Raw genomic sequence first — 17,289 nt, 5'->3', positions numbered from 1 at the left:
CGCGGACTAAATGATCCTACTCTGAAGGTAACAGATCTTTCTTCACTTTCTTCACTGTCATAATACAAATAATTATATTTGAACATATTTCGTACTATATCTGAAGTATCACTGGAAATCTGGGATTCATTTCCGTCATGTATTACCGGATCATTGGTTAGGGCGCTATCATTATTGATCCTACAAGAATCGTCTAATTTATGTCCGCATATATCTTCCTTCTCTCTTTTTTCGTCTTCTGAAACGTGAGTGATTAATTGTTCAGGTTCAAGTTTCTGCTCAGAGCAACTAGTATCTCTTGGAGTACATTCTATGGAAGATATTACTTCAAGGCTACTTTCAGCGTCATTCCGACTTTCTGAATCCACATCCACGGCCGAACATGGTATGCTCTGAATAAAAGTGGACTCAGTATCTTCAGTTACCGGACTTAAAGATACATTTCTAATAATTTCTTCTGTTTTGCGCAAATCTTCAAGTGATGACATTTTTGCAAACTTCACACACATGGAATCTTCTTCTGTTTTTTTGCGTTTTACAATAGGAGGTAGTTTTATGACTCTGCGCTGAATCGGCATATCTGTTAAAGTGCTTGGTTCATCTATAGTAGTCTCATCTGCGCTCTGGATTTGCGGTGTCGTCTTCTGTTGCCTAACCAAAATGTTTGATTCCAAGAGCCCATTGTCTATTTCATATTTAGACTTTCTAACGGGTAGTGCATTAGACTGGGATTGACTCTGACAAATACTTTCTGGTGATATTTTGTTTACTTTCAGTCTCCTTCGCAATCTCGCCATCTCATTCTTCTTTATTTTCTGTGATCCCTCCGTTGCTGTACTCATGTTAGTTCGGGCACTGCTGCTTTTTTCAGCTGTGGTACTGATTGACGTTGTTAGTGATGACGCATCTATTTTATCATTTTCCCTGCTACCAATATTAAGATGCAAATCATCTATGGAAGATCGATGAGAGCTTCGTTCACTTGGGTATTTTTCTGATCTAGATGACAGTGAATCTTTCCTGACAAACTGTAAATGCGAAGAGTCCTCTTCATGTGGACTACGAATTTCTCCTGTAAATGTTGACTTAACTTCACTACTATTGCCATGTTCAGTTGAATTAGTGAACGTTCCTTCATAGTCCTTCCTCGTGCCTCGGGATCGTAGTGATCTTTGGTCATGAAGACCACTCGGTGAAATAATGGGTGTCCTCGATGGAGATAGAGTGCAACTGGAGTTTTGATTCAGAACATTGGTCGTATAGTATCCCTGGATTGTTTCTTGGTTTGAAGTTGTTTTGTCTCCAGCATTTCCAATTATGCGGCATTCTTCTTCATGAATACCCGACCGAGGACAACCTGCTGACAAATTGAAAACTATATTACTACAAACTACAGTTGCCTCTATATCCTTGTAATACTAATCTTCAGATCCACTGCATGTGGACAAGTAAATGATTCTGATTCTGAAACGTTGTGTTGGGTACTGTTCTATATGTCTACAATGTCTTAATGACATCGACACTTATAAATGTGATATTTGAACTGAAACTTGAAAATGAAACCATATTACTACAAACGAGTGCCTTCCATTGTTACAAAAAATGTAAGCTCTATTTTTTCACGCTGGAAAAGAAATACAAATGACAGGGAAAATTTTAACATTAATTCAACACATTGGTATACGAATTTATGACGTACACATTTATGTAATCTGGGTCATAAACGTTCTCAATTTCTTAATTTCTTTGCCTTTATAATAGGTTAATTTTAACTATACTGACACAACATTTGACAATTAAATGTACTTAAGCCCTCCAGTTTTAACGGTGATACACAATTTTTTTTCCACTTCATTAGATTATGTGAGTTTGCATTCTTTTAAATACTCCAATATACCCTAATCATACCATATTTTAACAGTCAAATGATATATTGCATAATCTACTTCATGAACATTTCCGAAGCCATTTACATACCTTGATAGTGACCAGTAGCGGCGATTGGGAGTTAGAAATGTGTGTGTGTGTGGGGGGGCTCAAAAATATATAGACAGCAAAATATACCCCGGTTTAAGGGCTATAGCAGAAAAGAAGGGGTGGGTGGGGGATGTGGCATAAAATTGAAAAAAAATAAAAGTAACCAAATGGTAAGCCTTTTTAATGCACTCTGAGCGAATTTCGATGGAGACGTAAGGGTTGCTTTTTTTTTTTTTTTTTTTTTTTTTGCTAGTCGCTTTACGTCGCGCCAACACAGATAGGTCTTATGGTGACGATGGGATAGGAAAGGCCGAGGAGTTGGAAGGAAGCTGCCGTGGCCTTAATTAAGGTACAGCCCCGGCATTTGCCTGGTGTGAAAATGGGAAACCACGAAAAACCATCTTCAGGGCTGCCGACAGTGGGATTCGAACCCACTGTCTCCCGGCGGATGCAAGCTCACAGCCGCGCGCCTCTGACCGCACGGCCAACTCGCCCGGTCGTAAGGGTTGAGTCTACCAAGTTTAGTGCGGTATTACAATAAAACTTTCACTAAAGGGGCAATAATTACACGTGTATTACAATTAAATAGACGTTCGGCGTGATTATACAATGAAAATATCATTTGGTATTTGACTACACAGTAACTAAGTTACTGTACAGACACATTTACTGAGCGAGACTGCGTGAATGACGAATGCGAGCTGCGAGAGAGTTAATCATACCTGTGTCCATGACCTTGGCAAAAAATAATATAACCCCGCTACCCTTCGACCTAGCACGTGTTACACGTCACTGCGCTGTGTGAATCGGTTAGGCGCAACAAACGACATTTTGTAATCAAAGAAATTAAAGGAAGGAATTAGCTGTAGTCCGCCTCTGTAGTGTAGTGGTTAGTGTGATTATTTACCACCCCCGGCCCCCTGTGGGTGGGGGCGGTAGAATAACACCCACGGTATCCCCTGCCTGTCGTAAGAGGCGACTAAAAGGGCCCCGAGGGCTCTGAACTTTGGAGCGTGGGTTGGCGACCATGGGGCCCTCAGCTGAGTCCTGGCATTGCTTCCACTTACTAGTGCCAGGTTTCTCACTTTCATCTATCCTGTCTGACCTCTCTTGGTCAACTCTTATTCTTTTCCGACCCCGACGCTATTAGGTTTGCGAGGGCTAGGGAGTCTTTCATTTTAACGCCCTTCGTGGCCCTTGTCTTTCTTTGATCGATATCTTCATTTTTCGAAGTGTCGGATCCCTTCCATTTCCCCCTGATTACAGTTATATAGAGGATGGTTGCCTAGTTGTACTTCCTCTTAAAACAATAATCACCACCACCCACCACCCCCGGAGATCCGGGTTCGATTCCCGACTCTGCCACGAAATTTGAAAAGTCCATTCAGCCTCGGGAGGTCAACTGAGTAGAGGTGGGATAGATTCCCTCCTCAGCCATCCTGGAAGTGGTTTTCCGTGGTTTCCCACTTCTTCTCCAGGCAAATGCCGGGATGGTACCTAATTTAAGACAACGGCCGCTTTCTTCCCTCTTCCTTGTCTGTCCCTTCCAATCTTCCAATCCCCCACAATGCCCCTGTTCAGCATAGCACGTGAGGCCACCTGGGCGAGGTACTGGTCATCCTCCCCTGTTGTATCCCCCGACCCAGAGTCTGAAGCTCCAGGACACTGCCCTTGAGGCGGTAGAGATGGAATCCCTCGCTGAGTCCGAGTGAAAAACCGACCCTGGAGGGTAAACAGATAAATCAGAAGAAGAAGAAGAAGAATTAGCTATAAAATATTTGGGATTGTACAAACTGCTTTTTTATCATTTCTAGTTTCAGATGATTTGTTGTTCAGTCTGTAGAAGCTGAAAAAATAGTCAGGTGGCTAAAATGGAATAGAAAAATGTTCCCCACAAAGTGGGGGTGGGGTGGAATACCCCCCTCCCTCGCCGCTACTGATAGAGACAGATATACATCAACAATTTAACAAACATATGCTGCAGCTTCTTGACGTTTATTGGTACAACATTCAGTTGAAACAAAGAAAGAAAAGTCTACACAAATGTGTGGCACAGGTTGGAATTGACTAGTAATAAATATGAAGACAGAAAGAAAAATTGTTCCACTGTATAAGAGTGGGCAAATCTTAAACGGACATTCCTACCTACAGATCCAATGCATCTGGACAACTTGGCTACTTACAAATAAAAGATTCTGATTCTAAAATTTGCGTTGCCTACAGTCCTACAGGCTTAGAGAGCATTAGTGACATCAACGCTTACTTATGCATGCGAGACTTGGACTACTTATAGAAGACACACCCAGATAAGCATGAAGCTTTTCTTTCGTTGATTCACTTTTGCTTTTTTCACAAGAATTTATTCAATGGAGTCACCTAAATACGATTCTAACAGGCGTCTGGTCATTCAAATATTTTTTATGCGAAGAGAAGGGTTTCCTACGAATAGGACAGTAGGCTCAGGGGGAGGATATTTGAATAAAATTGTGGAATGCTAGGTTGTGTGGGATATCCATTATATTCAATTTTAACAACAGAATGTTCGTCAACAGAATATGACATTACATATTACTGACGACAACCTGTTAAAGCATCTTACAAGACACTTGTCACATGAACCACATACCGGTAATCACATAAATAAGAAATGTGACTAGAATATTGTACCTGTTCCTTTGGTGATTATCGACAAGATATTGGAACATCTTAGAATTCATTTGCCACGTGAATCACATAATCACGTAAATGTGACTAGAGTATTGCAGCTCTTCCTTTGGTGATATGCCACAAAAACTTGTCATTGTCATAAAAACCAGAGTCGCATTTTCTGCCCCATATTGTCGTCTTTGACAATATCGATATATTGTCTGAGATTCTGTATAATACCTGGAGATAATAAAAGGGTCTAGCCTGTCGTATCTAGAATCAATTTGATCCATTTGCGGTGATATACTTTGTCCCCCTTTCAGCTGACCACTTATTTGTTCCTAAGAGTGCAGTAGGCCTGATAACATGTCGGCTGAATGCCAGGCAGTCGAGCTTTCCACTGCTTTGCTTGTAAGTAAGCCATGCATTCTTTTGTGCCATGTCAATCAATCATACCACTTCTTGCTATGAATTGCTACTCGATACAGAGATGTATTTTGGTCCACGCGATCGACTTTCCCCATATGCCTATTGTAAATGGACCAATTTTATGACTGAAGAATTTTAATTTTTTAAATCTTCTTTCCTGGAATATCTACAAGCATTTTGCAGTGGGTGCACAGACACAGCGTTTGATGCTACACTGACGACACATTTATTCAAAATAACCTCTTGCTCCTCAATAGTTTCGAAATAAAAATAACTTATTTCCTTTCTTTCCGTATTGACAGTATCCAATAAGACACAATTCGTTGACATGTTCTCTCGGATTGCGGCTGTATCCTTGAGTTTTATGCTCGTTTTATCCGTAGTATCAAAGGAACTCATGTAAGAAAATATCAAAGAAATGATAGATTGCATCTGGATTCAACGACTTCAAGACATCATTACGTTGTAATACAGCAATACCACATAAGTTATATTTTTGCGGCCATCCTAATGTCTAGGGCAGCATTATTTGGATGTGAAATGGAAACGTCAAGACTAGGGAAAGAGTCACCTGCTTGTTTATCTTTCATCAACTCCATCATTCTTCAAACCGTCATCTTCCCAGTCTTAATCGTACAGATTAATAATAATTGATTGATTGCTTGCAACTACTCTCAGGATACCGGCCGCTAACGACGAAATTTCAAATAAGTAGGATCTTCGAAGATTTCGTCTAGGTTTAGTGGCTTTTCACGTTGAATACGGCCTCTCCTAAAGACGACAATACGAGACATGAGTTGATTGTCACAGTTAGCTGGAATGATGTAATACCAAGTAGTGAGTATAAATTTCCTTGTATTATCCTACTGCCCTATATACAGAGCGGCTATGTTTGATTGGACATGAAAGCTGTGCAATTAGAAATGCAAGGGATGAAACTTTAATATTACTACTGAAACAAAACAGACACATGTTACCAAGTTTTACTGTTTTACCGATCAGCGGACGAGTGTCAGAGCGACAACTTGCCGAGGCCTGAGAAATGCTACACACCGAGCAAGTGTCTATGCGATTTGAATCACACAGCTATCAGCTTGCATTCGGGAGACAGTGGGCTCGAATCCCACTGTCGGCAGCCCTGAAGATTGGTTTCCGTTGTTTCCCATTTTCACATCATGCAATTAATTAAGGCCACGGTTGGTTCTTTCCCATTCCTAGCCTTTTCCTATCCCATCGCTGCCATAAGACCTATTTGTGCACGGCGACGTAAAGCAGAATTTAAATAATAATAATAATAATAATAATAATAATAATAATAATAATAATAATAATAATAATAATAATAATAATAATAAAGAAATGCTACAGCACAGCTATGAAATAAAGACCTTGTATGTTAGTGTTGCCTATATAAGGGCATGTTCATGTCATACTGCATCTCTACATTGAGTGAGTTTAGAAACTATGTACAGAATTAAGATCATTTATGATACTACGTAAGACAACAGAATGGAGTTCACATTTAAATAAAGCTGACAACTTATCTTGACATAATAATAATAATAATAATAATAATAATAATAATAATAATAATAATAATAATAATAATAAAAGGAGTCCTCAATGAATTGAGCATCATGAAAAATTGCAGTCTTCTGGAACTCGGTAAGTAAGCACAGAGGTGTGGTGAAAACTAGCAGCAGGACTGGTACAAAGTGGTCAGAAGAACGGAAGAGGCATAACAGTGAGTTCATGAAGAGATTTTGGAAGAACAGGAAGGCGAAAGTCATCAAGCCAATGAACAAGCTCCAACGCGTTCTATGAATGGGCATAACGAAACAAGCCAAAAAATGATGTTGCATAAGGACACTGGAGACTAGCTTCTAATGAAACAGTCTACAAGTTATAATCGTTATAAAATATCAAAGCCATCTTAGTAACAGTGCTGATGGTAGTACTTATTATTATAAGTAATTACATAAAGTCGTATCAGCACACTCATTTTTATTTAAACCCGGTTTTCGGACTCTAAGGCCCATCATCAGTGTTGAAATTATTTAAAATATTTAATTCCACATGAGTGTGTTGTCAAAATGAGTTGAAATAAGTTTAAAATGGTTAAAATGGAGCCCTGTTGAGATCAACTTCGGAAGGGCTGGTTTATTCTTGTGGTCAGGCTGTTGATCGAGTACTAAACAAACGTTCAGCTTGAAGTACGGGGCACTCTGGAAGCACATGATAAACGTCACCTCAAATCATAAATATTTCTAACATTGATGATGGTTCTTAGAGTCAGAAAACCGGTTTTGAATTAAATTTAGTGTGCTGATTCGGCTGTGTGTGATTAGTTATAGTAATAGGTACAGTTCACAAGGACATGGAATCGGTAATGAGCACAATCAGGAAGAAACGAATCTCATTTTTTGGAAATCTACTCAGGACATCAGAAAGCAGGAACATCAGTTGAATTACAGAAAAATTATGGAACAGTAAGAACAAGATTAGACAGAATTCAAGGAAGATATGAGGGAACTACAAATTTCAATAGAAGATTTTAAAAACTGACAAAATCCAGAAACTCGCAGACAAACAAACAAGTCCATAAACCGAGATCAACATACGGACAATGGGATGGTTGATTGCAGACGAAGAAAGAAAGTGACGATCCGAGAAAATGAAGTACTGGGCTGACAGGAAACTGAAAAATCCTTTTATAAATATATATAATTGACTGAAATGGTCAATGAAGACCATACAATGTAAATGTGCCATGTCCTCGAAGAACGCTGACGATCAGTAGCATGATTTGTTATTTGTTAATAGCTGTTCTGAATAGAGTAAGCTTCGTACCCAAACAACTGGCTCAAGATGCTGAGCCACGATGTCTTATTTCGCCTGGACCACGTTTCCGATTAATTTTCCCTTGGATACTTGCAGAAGGTGATATTTAATGTTCCGCATCAAATGACCAAATTATTCTAGCTTCCTTCTTTTGATGTTAATGAGAATTTCTAGTTCTTTGTTCATACGGTGCAAAACTGGTCATTTCAGCTATCCAAGGTATCCTCAGCATCCTTCGGTACGTCCGAATTTCAAATACTTGTAATCTCTTGCCCATGGTCTCCCTTACTGTCCATGCCTCAATGCCGTACAGTAAGATGCTGAAGATGTAGCACCGGAGTAGTCGTGTCCATAGTTTAATGGTAAGGTCACGGCTTGTCGAAAGTTTCCGAAAAGAAGTTCTGGCCTGTTCAGTTTTGCATCCTACCTTACGAGCAAGATCCCAGTCATAATTAATGTGACATCCCAGGTATTTAAATATTGGCCACTCTCGCGATTCTCAAAATACCAGGGAGGATTTAGAAGGGGAAGACAAACAATAGATAATATCATGATTGTGAAAATGTTAGCCGAGAAATACACGGTACGGGGAAGTGGCAGCATATTTTTGGCAGCGGTCGATTTTGAGAAAGCGTTTGATACAGTAAGCAGAAAGGCGTTAATAGAAAAATTAGGGAAGCTGGGCGTTTCTAGGAAAATGATACGTGCGATAGAGGCGCTATATCATAGAGTATATAATAGCGTTAAACTAGAAGACAATGTAATATGTAATCCGATAGAGTGTAAGCTGGGGCTCAAACAAGGATGCAAACTATCACTCATATTATTTATTCTGTTTATTAATGATATACTAGACGAACACGGTGAGGCAAGGTGGGCTGTACCAACGGTAGGTAATATGGAGATCCCAGGCCTGATTTTCGCGGACGATATTTTGCTAATGACGTTGACTAGGGGAGGATTGAAGAAAAGTCTGGATAAATTAGCAGATTACGCAAATAAATGGTCGCTGAAAATTAACTATACTAAAACGAAGGTGATGATTGTAAGTAAGAGAAGGAGGGTAAGAAAAGCAAAGGAATGGTTGGTACAGGGAGCAAGAATAGAGGAAGTAGACAGATTAGAATATCTAGGGATGATACTGAATAAAAAAGGAGGGTGGGAAGACCACATCAAGAGATGCAAACTTAGAGGGATAGCAGCCCTCGCAACAATAAAAATTCTAGTAGCCAAGTATCCAGGAGTAAGCTATAAAATACTCAGGCTAATACTGAAATCTCTAGTCCTGAGCAGAGCTTTATATGGGGTCGAATTGTGGGGATTAGAAAAGAATAGGGTAAGCCTGAATCAAATAACATATAAATTCAGTAAGGCTGTTATGAGGCTACCGCAATGTACAGCTAATGTGGGGGCATTAATCTTATGCGGAGAGTTTATCGAGTTAAACTGTGTTAAAAGAGTATTAAATTATTGGTCCAGACTAAGACGGGGAGGTGGCGGTTTTCTGGTGCAGGAAGTATATAGATATGAACTGGAAGGAATGTATGATGAGAGTTGGTTAGCAAAAATAAAAAGTTATGTTGAGGGATTGGGTATGGGATATATCTGGCGAGAGGGATGGAAGGAGAGTAATAGCAGAATGCAGAGGGCCCTGACATTGAAAATTAAAGACATTCAGATGCAGAAATGTTTGGAAGAATGTAGAGAAAGGACATCGCTCAGCTTATTCTATAAGGTCTACGAGATCTCCTACTTAAGCATAAGATTTGGAGATGGAAGAGTTAAGAGTGGGTTATTATGGTGGTTGTTGGGGCTGCATAGAAACAAAGGATGGATCAGAAGTAAAGAGAACTCTCAGTGTATACTATGTAAAGCTAAGAATGATGATTTACATTTACTCTGTGGCTGTGTAGGAACAGAGGAACTAAGAGAAAAATTTCTAAATACCAAGCTGGAAATGTGTAGACAAAAAGATGAACAGAAAATTATTATATGGGTAGCGAATCAGTGGAGAAACGGCAATGGCCTGAATAAGTTCTTATGTGCAGTGAAAAAGCAATGTCTGAAAGAAATACGAGGTTGTATATGATGCAAGATCTTGGAATGTAAATGGTGGAGTAGATAGCATAAATAGGTCAGTAGGAGATTGGCACTTGGCATTTTAAATGTTAGAAACGTCAGCTTGTAGTAATGATTTAATTAGACATGCTGACAGGGTAGGATGCAGATGTAGGTGTACATTTAGGCAAGTGCGTTTCTCTCACTATTCACGCATAGTAGGGAATGGTAAGGAATGAGGGGCAAGGGAGAACAGGATCCAACCGTAAAGGGGATGGTAAGGAATGAGGGGCAAGGGAGAACAGGATATAACCGTAAAAGAATGGGTGGGACGGGCCCACCCGAAATATGTAAAAGAAGGGAGAAATGTGAGAAGTGGAATGTGTTTATAGATCTGTTTATAATTGTTTAGTTTCGTTTGTTTTAATGGTTATTTCTGTTTTATGGGGTGGCTACTTAGTAGATTTAGTCTAGAGGTGGTGCCTTGCATGGAGACTGGTATCCCGCTCGTGTGGGGGGCCACCAAGTTAGTTGTTAGATTATAGGGTTGCAGGGTTGGCCCTTACATGTGGACTGGTCATCCGCCCATGTAAGGGACCGTTCAGTAGATTAGTTGGTAGGGAAGAGAGCGGCTCCAGCTTTACATGGCCGGCCGCAATGGAATGGTGAGAGAAACACACGATCATCTGGTAAGTTGTGGGGGTCTTTCTTAGGGCCTCACGGATAGGGCCGCTCGTGTCATCATCGGGAGGGCGGCTTCTTCTCACCAGGGGTGATGACACGGCCGGGCAGTAGCGGTAGATGTTCTTAATTTTAGTTCTTGTTATTACTTTAGGATTAGATTATAGGGTTACAGGGTTGGCCCTTACATGTGGACTGGTCATCCGCCCATCTAAGAGGCCGCTTAGTTGATTTATTTGGAGTGTTTATAGATCTGTTTATAATTGTTTAGTTTCGTTTGTTTTAATGGTTCTTTCTGTTTCATGTAGTGGCAACTTAATAGATTTAGTCTAGGGGTGGTGCCTTGCATGGAGACTGGTATCCCGCTCGTGTGGGGGACCACCAAGTTAGTTGTTAGATTATAGGGTTGCAGGGTTGGCCCTTACATGTGGACTGGTCATCCGCCCATGTAAGAGACAGCTCAGTAGATTTAGTTGGTGTGTTTATAGATCTGTCTATAATTGTTTAGTTTCGTTTATTTTAATGGTTCTTTCTGTTTCTTGTAATCTGGCACTGTGAACATGTATCTTGGGCGAACAGCCTGTAATGTTCAATAAATTACTACTACTACCACTCTCGCGATCCGGTCCTTTCCTGCTTTGATACTACTCCGAATACCATCTTCATTCCTATTTACAACCACCTAGATGGTCTTTACATTCAGCCTCAAGCTGGCTTCAGTGACAACATTAACGAGATCCTGGAGATTGATTGCAAGTAGGACAGTGTCCTCGGGATACTTGATGTTATTATGGTGACTCCGTTAACCACACTCCTTGTATTTATGTAAAGAGCATCTCGAAAAACCTTTTCTGAATTCATGTTGAAAAGCATTGGTGAAATAATACAGCCTTGGTGAACTCCTTTCATAATTGACACTTCTTCCGAGACACGGTCATTAACTCTCACGTCAGCACTCTGGCTCCAAGAGCAATTACCAATAATACGGATTTTCCGCCCATCAAGCCCTAACTCTCGAAGTTTGTTCACGAGTTCGTTATGGCGGACTGTATCGAAAGCTTGTTCGCATTCGATGAAAGAAGCAGAACCATCGAAATTGTCATCCCGGCACCGTTGGACTAATACACCCGCAGAGTAAATAATGCCGCCCTAGTGCCAAAGCCATTTCTGAAGCCGAACTGTGATGTTTCAATATTCTTCTCACATTTATGATAATTTCTCGAAGGAATTTAGGAATATTTTTAGAACATGGCTCATCAGTCTAACTGTTCTACATTTATTGCAAAATTTTGCATTGGGTTTCTTAGGGAACGTTACAAAAATTGATTTGAGCCAGTCGCGAGGAATGGTTCCACCTCAGTGAATACTGTTGAATAGGTCAACCAATAACGAAAGGGAGTTTTCTTTCTCAAGCAGTTTCGGTAGATTAGCATACATCTCACCAGAGCCTGGAGCCACTCCATTTCTGCACGTTGCCCAAGCACCACGATCCACATTTCTGCGGTACCTGAAGAGATTTTGTTCATTCCTTCCATTTTCAATTTCTTTTCTGTGCTCGATACGATGTTACCATTCTTGTTAAGGCGTACTCCACTCGCTCGGTGAATTATAATTTAATTTCACCGATTGCTAATATTAAAGTATTCACGTTCCTTAGGCTTCTCAATCGTTAAATGGCCAGCGTTTTGCTCCAGTGTGGCAGCGGGCTCGTTAGCTGGATTGCCAAACAGTTTCTAGATTCTGGCGTCTAGTGCGCTGTTGAGACACAAGTTCAAGCCTCTTTTGTAGAACAATACAGTGACAACGAACCAGAGGATATATTGTGTACCTTCCCTTTCCAAGCCGACTGACAAGCCCGCTGCCAGGCCGGGGTGAAAAGCTTTTTTAGTCTTTTGCTGCCAGAGCTGATGCTGTTGTCTCCGGTACTTCGGGCTGTTGTGCTGCATCCTAGGTTGGTGAGTGGCCTCTGTTTCGTCATCATTACAGTAGGCTTCGAACTGTGGACTTCATTTTGTATATGAATGCCAGAGGCAGGCTTATCTTGTTCAAGGTACATATTTCACCTAGTGTACTCTCACTGCATTGTCCTGCAGGTCAGGGGCTTAAGGGAGCTTTTACAGACTTCCATCACAATAAATAAATAGGTAAGGTAAGGGTTATTCTGCCCGAAGGCAGGTCCGAACCTCCGCAGAGGTGTTCCTGAGCCGGAGTTTACGTACGGTAGGGTGGCCAGTTCCTTTCCGCTCCTCCATTCCCTTACCCCACACCAACAGCGCGTGGCAACCCATCCAACTCCTGACCACGCTCAATGTTGCTTAACTTTGGAGATCTCACGGGATCCGGTGTTTCAACACGGCTACGGCCGTTAATAAATAAATAAATAAATAAATAAATAAATAAATAAATAAATAAATAAATAAATAAATAAATAAATAAATAAATAAATACAATCAATCAATCAATCAATCAATCAATCAATCAATAAAAAATAAACTGTAGATTGCATTAATGTTTTGCTTGTATCTTCTCTCGTATCATTTGTATGTGTTTTTGATAGGTATTAAATAGTTTCTTTGAGAAGGCCCAATTATTTTAAGGTGGGGCCGTATCATATTCGTTACGCCTCTGGTCTCAACAGTGTACTAGCCAACGCTAGGAGAGATGGTGGCAATCGTACTGATGAGCCCGCTAACACTCTGGGGCCAAACGGTGGTATTTTCAAAAGTGAGAAAAGACTAGAGAGCTGGAATACTGATACGATATCGTCATTTGGTGAAAATAAATTATGATTCCTTACTGGGAACTTAATTTCTGATACGAAAAATACATGATTACGTAAATCCTGGAAAAGCAGAATTTGTACGTATACTTCTCTTATTCACTCTCTGTATTAGCACGTCTCAAAGCAAACACCTCGATGAAGGTCTACTTTACCGGGCGAGTTGGCCGTGCGCGTAGAGGCGCGCGGCTGTGAGCTTGCATCCGGGAGATAGTAGGTTCGAATCCCACTATCGGCAGCCCTGAAAATGGTTTTCCGTGGTTTCCCATTTTCATACCAGGCAAATGCTGGGGCTGTACCTTAATTAAGGCCACGGTCGCTTCCTTCCAACTCCTAGGCCTTTCCTATCCCATTGTCGCCATAAGACCCATCTGTGTCGATGCGACGTAAAGCCCATAGCAAAAAAAAAAAGTCTACTTTCATTGAAAATGGTTTGGAGAAGAAGTGAGTTTTTCATCTTTCTCTTTTTTCCTGTCTATTACAATACTCAGCACAGTTACTAGTGATTTTTTTAGTGTGGGTCTCTGCTCAGTGGCTCATTGTCCTGTCAGGAAAGATCTATTACAAATATTATAAACTTTTACTTCGTAGACGTGATAATGCCCAAGAGCTGCTTGAAAACATGGAATTCTTTCGTTGAGGCGCATTACATACAAATATGTATACACACATCTTCATTATGGACTGTTATGTCTTTAGCCTCTGTGAATTAACTACGCTTCCCCACAATCCTCTATTTGCAACTAGCTATGAAACCTCCGTTAGTTCTTACACCTCTTACCACTAAATTATTAAAATCGGTTCATAACCACCATCGCCTTGTCTCCCTCTGCTTCTCTTACCCTCTATGGCCGAGACCACTTTTTTGCTTAAAGAGGGACTAGAAGACACTTTACAAAAAAGCGTTGTGATAAAACAAAGCCCTGAGCTGTTATTCTATCGAATCATTTATATAGCATACAAAGCAAAAAGAGTCGGCCCCAAATAACATAATTCGGAAACTTACTGGCAGTAATTGGGTAGCCCACACTTAAGTCATAAGAACTTCCGCCATGACACTCTGTTTCTTTCCTGGGGAGTATGCATGTCCTGTATGGCGTAGCTCCGCTCATGCAAAGCAAGCGGATGTCACGCTACATGTTACTGTCAGACTGATTACTGGGTGTCTGAAACCAACACCTACAGACAGGCTTTATTACTTGGCAGGTATTGCACCATCTGTTATGTGACGGAAAGTAGCTGCAGATGCGGAGAGAAAGAAGGCTAAAACAAATCATTTACACCCACTTCATGGTCATCAATCACCAAGATCTAGGTTGAAATCCAGGAAAAGTTTCCTCAGTTCAACTTCAGCGCTAACGATATATCCGCAAAGAGCCAGAGAACAACTGTGGACTGCTAGATGTGACCATCTTCAAATGTGGATGAAACCTACTGAATGTTTATCTCCTGGATGTACTCTGGACTGGTTAACCTTGAGATCACTGAACAGACTATGATCAGGTGTTGGCAAATCCAGGGACAACCTTGTTAAATGCGGCTATTCCAAAGAACTAACACAACGTGACAATGGAGAAGATCGGACAATGAGTCATCTATGCCAATGCCCATTCTCTCCTGAGTCATGCGATAATGGAGAGTTACTGAAAGCTGACCGAAATGCAGTTGCGTTGCCCGATTCTGGGTGAAGATTATTTAATTTTCTTTTCATAGTGATGGAATTACTCATCGTTATTTTGTATTCCATTATTTTACACGTTAAATGTGTATAGCTTCTGACTCGAGTAAATAAATTCATATAGCGTTGTAACACTTTGTCGAAATATTGAATCAGGAATGTATTACCTACTAAGTTATATGAATCTCAATGCATAGTTCAAAATGTATATTATGCATTATTCATTTTATGGCTTGCGTTCCTTAGGACAGATATATCAAATGAAAGTCCAGTCATTATCCTAGCATGCAGATTTTGTAACTTCGTCCTTATGCCTTCCTACACCTCAATTTATTTTGAGTTGTTTCATGAATATGCTCTGGAAGAAAGGCAAAAAACCAACGCACTAGTGTTTGTGGTTGATATCATGATATGGGTTGAGAAAGAAGAAATACAGGAACTACTAAACTAATGGAAGGAGGAATTCGACAAGTTAGTGTTTAAAATTAGTCAAACGAAAACAGCATGATTGATGATAAACGGAGGAATGGAAGCAGAGAACCTGAGACTTGGAGAGCGTGAAATTGAAGTGATCTGTCGGCCGAAAACAGAGTTATATATGAAATCAGTAGCAGGGTTAAAGCTGCAGCATCCTTCTACAATTACATTTTCCAACTATTGTGAAGAAGAGGCTTTTTCAAATGATCAAAAGTGGCACTCCTCTATAAGACCTACATGACACCCATTCTGATCTATGAACTGGAACCTACAACTCTGACCGGCAAGAAAAAAAGTGGACTATGAGCAACAGAAATGAAGTTGCTCAGATCGAGCATGCAGAACATAAGAAATGACAACATTATAAACGGATCAGTTCGCCATAAACTAGGGCCAGAAAAATTATCTTTATTTTATAGGAGAATCAAGACTGAAATGGTTTGGCCACAGAATGGAATCGATAAGAACCTCCTAGGCGTGTTTTGGAAGAAAGATTACTGGGAAATTATTACGAGGCAGACCTAGAGATGGTTAGATAAAGCAGGTAGAAAAAGACCTAGTCAGGAGGATCCCAAATTGGAAGAAGGTACTAGAAGAAATTGGTTGTAAAATAGAAGTTTATGGAAGAGGCTTGTTCATTCCAACACCCAGCCTGCTGGAATAAAGAATCGAGGATGATGATGATGATGCGAATAAAACAGATATAAAGGTAAAACCAAACATTCCAAATATCATTATTAATGGATAATCAGAAGGGAGATTACCTACGTCCGCGTCCAAGAGGGAATTTAGGTGGTCGCTCTTCCATCAAATGTTTTTCTAGATCAAGTGATGGCGCATTAGATGTTGTATCTGTGCTTCCAGTATTTATAGTTGCAATTGATTTCACAGAATCTTGTTTGGACCTGTTTCCTATTTCCTTTCTCTCAGGAAACCAGCTATTGTGTTTGTGAAAATGTCGGGCGGGACCACGTGAATCTTTGGAATTGTGGACGGCAGACCTTTCCCGAGACAGTGACTTCTTGGACGTTGTGCTCTCCTCTGTTGTAAGTTGGGCTTCATCATCTTCCATTGCTGAGGGTTCTGCAAAACGGAAGTTTCGTCGAGCCTTGTTCTTGTGAAGTAAGGTCGTATGGTTTGGAATGCCAGATGAATTAGATTCCGAGTCAGGACTTGCTGCTCCTGGAAGTGAACAATATCCATCTATATGAACATTTTTACGTCTGCCACAAAACGCAGGGTGACTTTCATTGTCCACATCCCTCGGTGTGAATGATTTCTGCTTGCCAAGACTGGATGTATCCGACTCCCGTGGATTATTACCAAAAACGTTGAGAAACAATATATTCTTGACTTCCTCTTCTGACCTTCGTGAGGACTGATTTGTGGAAGAAGTTGAGAGCGGTGTCTGAATCCTATTCTTCTCTGCTTTGTACACAGATGCAAGCCGTTGCTGTAGTTGAATTCGACGTTCGATAGTGTTATCCCTTGATTCATTTAAAAACTCTTCGCCCTCATCTGTATTAGAGTAAATGGGTTTCTGATCACATGAGGATGTTGGTAATTGTTTAGATGTAGTCGTCGAAGCTGCTTTTTGTTTTATATCCTGAAGCACGGTTCTACTAGTTTTCAGCCTTCTCCTTATCCTCGCACCATCTTGTCTCCGTGACTTCCTAGGATCAAAATTTAGTTTGAGCATACTATTTGGAGAAGAATCGCCCTC

This window comes from Anabrus simplex, chromosome 1 (genome assembly GCF_040414725.1).
Source record: "Anabrus simplex isolate iqAnaSimp1 chromosome 1, ASM4041472v1, whole genome shotgun sequence".
Taxonomy (NCBI): domain Eukaryota; kingdom Metazoa; phylum Arthropoda; class Insecta; order Orthoptera; family Tettigoniidae; genus Anabrus; species Anabrus simplex.
The sequence above is the reverse complement of the archived record's forward strand: the minus strand, read 5'-3'. Positions refer to the sequence as shown.